The sequence below is a fragment of the Amaranthus tricolor genome, chromosome 14, assembly GCF_026212465.1.
Source record: "Amaranthus tricolor cultivar Red isolate AtriRed21 chromosome 14, ASM2621246v1, whole genome shotgun sequence".
Lineage (NCBI taxonomy): Eukaryota > Viridiplantae > Streptophyta > Magnoliopsida > Caryophyllales > Amaranthaceae > Amaranthus > Amaranthus tricolor.
The window spans coordinates 10,491,425-10,497,001 of record NC_080060.1 but is presented as its reverse complement, the minus strand read 5'-3'; positions in this window follow the sequence as shown (position 1 = coordinate 10,497,001).

Sequence of the window (5,577 nt, the reverse complement as noted above, 5' to 3'; positions counted from 1 at the left end):
GTGCAAAACAAACTATGTTTGAGCTACTTTATGCGCAAAAGTGCCAAAAACGCTTAAAAAACCTTAAAATCGCAAACTTAACACGTAATGTCCTAGCATATGACTACGATTTTCAATTCTAACCACTTCAACACAATAATATATACCAAATATTGTTGTGTGCCATGTTTCGTGCAAAACAAACCAAGTTTGAGCTACTTTATGCGCAAAAGTGCCAAAAACGCTTAAAAACCCTTAAAATCGCAACTTAACACGTAATTTCTAGCATATGACTGTGATTTTCAATTCTAACCACTTCAAGAAAATAATATATACCAAATAGTGTTTTGTGCCAAGTTTCGTGCAAAACAAACTATGTTTGAGCTACTTTATGCGCAAAAGTGCCAAAAACGCTTAAAAACCCTTAAAATCGCAACTTAACACGTAATTTCTAGCGTATGACAATGATTTTCAATTCTAACCACTTCAACACAATAACATATACTAAATAGTACTGTGTGCCACGTTTCGTGCAAATCAAGCCAAGTTTGAGCTACTTTATACGCAAAAGTGCCAAAAATGCTTAAAAACACTTAAAATCGCAACTTAAGACGTAATTTCTAGCGTATGACATTGATTTTCAATTCTAACCACTTTGACACAATAACATATACTAAATAGTATTGTGTGTCATGTTTCGTGCAAATCAAACCAAGTTTGAGCTACTTTATGCGCAAAAGTAACAAAATCGCTTAAAAATCCATAAAATCGCAACTAAACACGTCATTTCTAGCATATGACTATGATTTTCAATTCTAACCACTTCAACACAATAATATATGCCAAATAGTGTTGTGTCCCTAGTTTCGTGCAAAACAAACCATGTTTGAGCTACTTTAAGCGCAAAAGTGCAAAAAACACTTAAAAAACCCATAAAATCGCAACTTAACACGTAATTTCTAGCGTATGACAATGATTTTCAATTCTAACCACTTCAATACAATAACATATACTAAATAGTATTGTGTGCCTTGTTTCGTGCAAAACAAACTATGTTTGAGCTACTTTATGCGCAAAAGTGCCAAAAACGCTTAAAAAACCTTAAAATCGCAACTTAACACGTAATGTCTAGCATATGACTACGATTTTCAATTCTAACCACTTCAACACAATAATATATACCAAATATTGTTGTGTGCCATGTTTCGTGCAAAACAAACCAATTTTGAGCTACTTTATGCGCAAAAGTGCCAAAAACGCTTAAAAACCCTTAAAATCGCAACTTAACACGTAATTTCTAGCATATGACTGTGATTTTCAATTCTAACCACTTCAAGAAAATAATATATACCAAATAGTGTTTTGTGCCAAGTTTCGTGCAAAACAAACTATGTTTGAGCTACTTTATGCGCAAAAGTGCCAAAAACGCTTAAAAACCCTTAAAATCGCAACTTAACACGTAATTTCTAGCGTATGACAATGATTTTCAATTCTAACCACTTCAACACAATAACATATACTAAATAGTACTGTGTGCCACGTTTCGTGCAAATCAAGCCAAGTTTGAGCTACTTTATACGCAAAAAGTGCCAAAAATGCTTAAAAACACTTAAAATCGCAACTTAAGACGTAATTTCTAGCGTATGACATTGATTTTCAATTCTAACCACTTTGACACAATAACATATACTAAATAGTATTGTGTGTCATGTTTCGTGCAAATCAAACCAAGTTTGAGCTACTTTATGCGCAAAAGTAACAAAATCGCTTAAAAATCCATAAAATCGCAACTAAACACGTCATTTCTAGCATATGACTATGATTTTCAATTCTAACCACTTCAACACAATAATATATGCCAAATAGTGTTGTGTCCCTAGTTTCGTGCAAAACAAAACCATGTTTGAGCTACTTTAAGCGCAAAAGTGCAAAAAAACACTTAAAAACCCTTAAAATCGCAACTTAACACGTAATTTCTAGCGTATGACAATGATTTTCAATTCTAACCACTTCAATACAATAACATATACTAAATAGTATTGTGTGCCTTGTTTCGTGCAAAACAAACTATGTTTGAGCTACTTTATGCGCAAAAGTGCCAAAAACGCTTAAAAAACCTTAAAATCGCAACTTAACACGTAATGTCTAGCATATGACTACGATTTTCAATTCTAACCACTTCAACACAATAATATATACCAAATATTGTTGTGTGCCATGTTTCGTGCAAAACAAACCAAGTTTGAGCTACTTTATGCGCAAAAGTGCCAAAAAACGCTTAAAAAACCCTTAAAATCGCAACTTAACACGTAATTTCTAGCATATGACTGTGATTTTCAATTCTAACCACTTCAAGAAAATAATATATACCAAATAGTGTTTTTGTGCCAAGTTTCGTGCAAAACAAACTATGTTTGAGCTACTTTATGCGCAAAAGTGCCAAAAACGCTTAAAAACCCTTAAAATCGCAACTTAACACGTAATTTCTAGCGTATGACAATGATTTTCAATTCTAACCACTTCAACACAATAACATATACTAAATAGTACTGTGTGCCACGTTTCGTGCAAATCAAGCCAAGTTTGAGCTACTTTATACGCAAAAGTGCCAAAAATGCTTAAAAAACACTTAAAATCGCAACTTAAGACGTAATTTCTAGCGTATGACATTGATTTTCAATTCTAACCACTTTGACACAATAACATATACTAAATAGTATTGTGTGTCATGTTTCGTGCAAATCAAACCAAGTTTGAGCTACTTTATGCGCAAAAGTAACAAAATCGCTTAAAAATCCATAAAATCGCAACTAAACACGTCATTTCTAGCATATGACTATGATTTTTCAATTCTAACCACTTCAACACAATAATATATGCCAAATAGTGTTGTGTCCCTAGTTTCGTGCAAAACAAACCATGTTTGAGCTACTTTAACCGCAAAAGTGCAAAAAACACTTAAAAAACCCTTAAAATCGCAACTTAACACCGTAATTTCTAGCGTATGACAATGATTTTCAATTCTAACCACTTCAATACAATAACATATACTAAATAGTATTGTGTGCCTTGTTTCGTGCAAAACAAACTATGTTTGAGCTACTTTATGCGCAAAAAGTGCCAAAAACGCTTAAAAAACCTTAAAATCGCAACTTAACACGTAATGTCTAGCATATGACTACGATTTTCAATTCTAACCACTTCAACACAATAATATATACCAAATATTGTTGTGTGCCATGTTTCGTGCAAAACAAACCAAGTTTGAGCTACTTTATGCGCAAAAGTGCCAAAAACGCTTAAAAACCCTTAAAATCGCAACTTAACACGTAATTTCTAGCATATGACTGTGATTTTCAATTCTAACCACTTCAAGAAAATAATATATACCAAATAGTGTTTTGTGCCAAGTTTCGTGCAAAACAAACTATGTTTGAGCTACTTTATGCGCAAAAGTGCCAAAAACGCTTAAAAACCCTTAAAATCGCAACTTAACACGTAATTTCTAGCGTATGACAATGATTTTCAATTCTAACCACTTCAACACAATAACATATACTAAATAGTACTGTGTGCCACGTTTCGTGCAAATCAAGCCAAGTTTGAGCTACTTTATACGCAAAAGTGCCAAAAATGCTTAAAAAACACTTAAAATCGCAACTTAAGACGTAATTTCTAGCGTATGACATTGATTTTCAATTCTAACCACTTTGACACAATAACATATACTAAATAGTATTGTGTGTCATGTTTCGTGCAAATCAAACCAAGTTTGAGCTACTTTATGCGCAAAAGTAACAAAATCGCTTAAAAATCCATAAAATCGCAAACTAAACACGTCATTTCTAGCATATGACTATGATTTTCAATTCTAACCACTTCAACACAATAATATATGCCAAATAGTGTTGTGTCCCCTAGTTTCGTGCAAAACAAACCATGTTTGAGCTACTTTAAGCGCAAAAGTGCAAAAAACACTTAAAAACCCTTAAAATCGCAACTTAACACGTAATTTCTAGCGTATGACAATGATTTTCAATTCTAACCACTTCAATACAATAACATATACTAAATAGTATTGTGTGCCTTGTTTCGTGCAAAACAAACTATGTTTGAGCTACTTTATGCGCAAAAGTGCCAAAAACGCTTAAAAAACCTTAAAATCGCAACTTAACACGTAATGTCTAGCATATGACTACGATTTTCAATTCTAACCCACTTCAACACAATAATATATACCAAATATTGTTGTGTGCCATGTTTCGTGCAAAACAAACCAAGTTTGAGCTACTTTATGCGCAAAAGTGCCAAAAACGCTTAAAAAACCCTTAAAATCGCAACTTAACACGTAATTTCTAGCATATGACTGTGATTTTCAATTCTAACCACTTCAAGAAAATAATATATACCAAATAGTGTTTTGTGCCAAGTTTCGTGCAAAACAAACTATGTTTGAGCTACTTTATGCGCAAAAGTGCCAAAAACGCTTAAAAACCCTTAAAATCGCAACTTAACACGTAATTTCTAGCGTATGACAATGATTTTCAATTCTAACCACTTCAACACAATAACATATACTAAATAGTACTGTGTGCCACGTTTCGTGCAAATCAAGCCAAGTTTGAGCTACTTTATACGCAAAAGTGCCAAAAATGCTTAAAAACACTTAAAATCGCAACTTAAGACGTAATTTCTAGCGTATGACATTGATTTTCAATTCTAACCACTTTGACACAATAACATATACTAAATAGTATTGTGTGTCATGTTTCGTGCAAATCAAACCAAGTTTGAGCTACTTTATGCGCAAAAGTAACAAAATCGCTTAAAAATCCATAAAATCGCAAACTAAACACGTCATTTCTAGCATATGACTATGATTTTCAATTCTAACCACTTCAACACAATAATATATGCCAAATAGTGTTGTGTCCCTAGTTTCGTGCAAAACAAACCATGTTTGAGCTACTTTAAGCGCAAAAGTGCAAAAAACACTTAAAAACCCTTAAAATCGCAACTTAACACGTAATTTCTAGCGTATGACAATGATTTTCAATTCTAACCACTTCAATACAATAACATATACTAAATAGTATTGTGTGCCTTGTTTCGTGCAAAACAAACTATGTTTGAGCTACTTTATGCGCAAAAGTGCCAAAAACGCTTAAAAAACCTTAAAATCGCAACTTAACACGTAATGTCTAGCATATGACTACGATTTTCAATTCTAACCACTTCAACACAATAATATATACCAAATATTGTTGTGTGCCATGTTTCGTGCAAAACAAAACCAAGTTTGAGCTACTTTATGCGCAAAAGTTCCAAAAACGCTTAAAAAACCCCTTAAAATCGCAACTTAACACGTAATTTCTAGCGTATGACAATGATTTTCAATTCTAACCACTTCAACACAATAACATATACTAAATAGTACTGTGTGCCATGTTTCGTGCAAATCAAAACCAAGTTTGAGCTACTTTATACGCAAAAGTGCCAAAAACGCTTAAAAACCCTTAAAATCGCAACTTAAGACGTAATTTCTAGCGTATGACATTGATTTTCAATTCTAACCACTTTAACACAATAACATATACT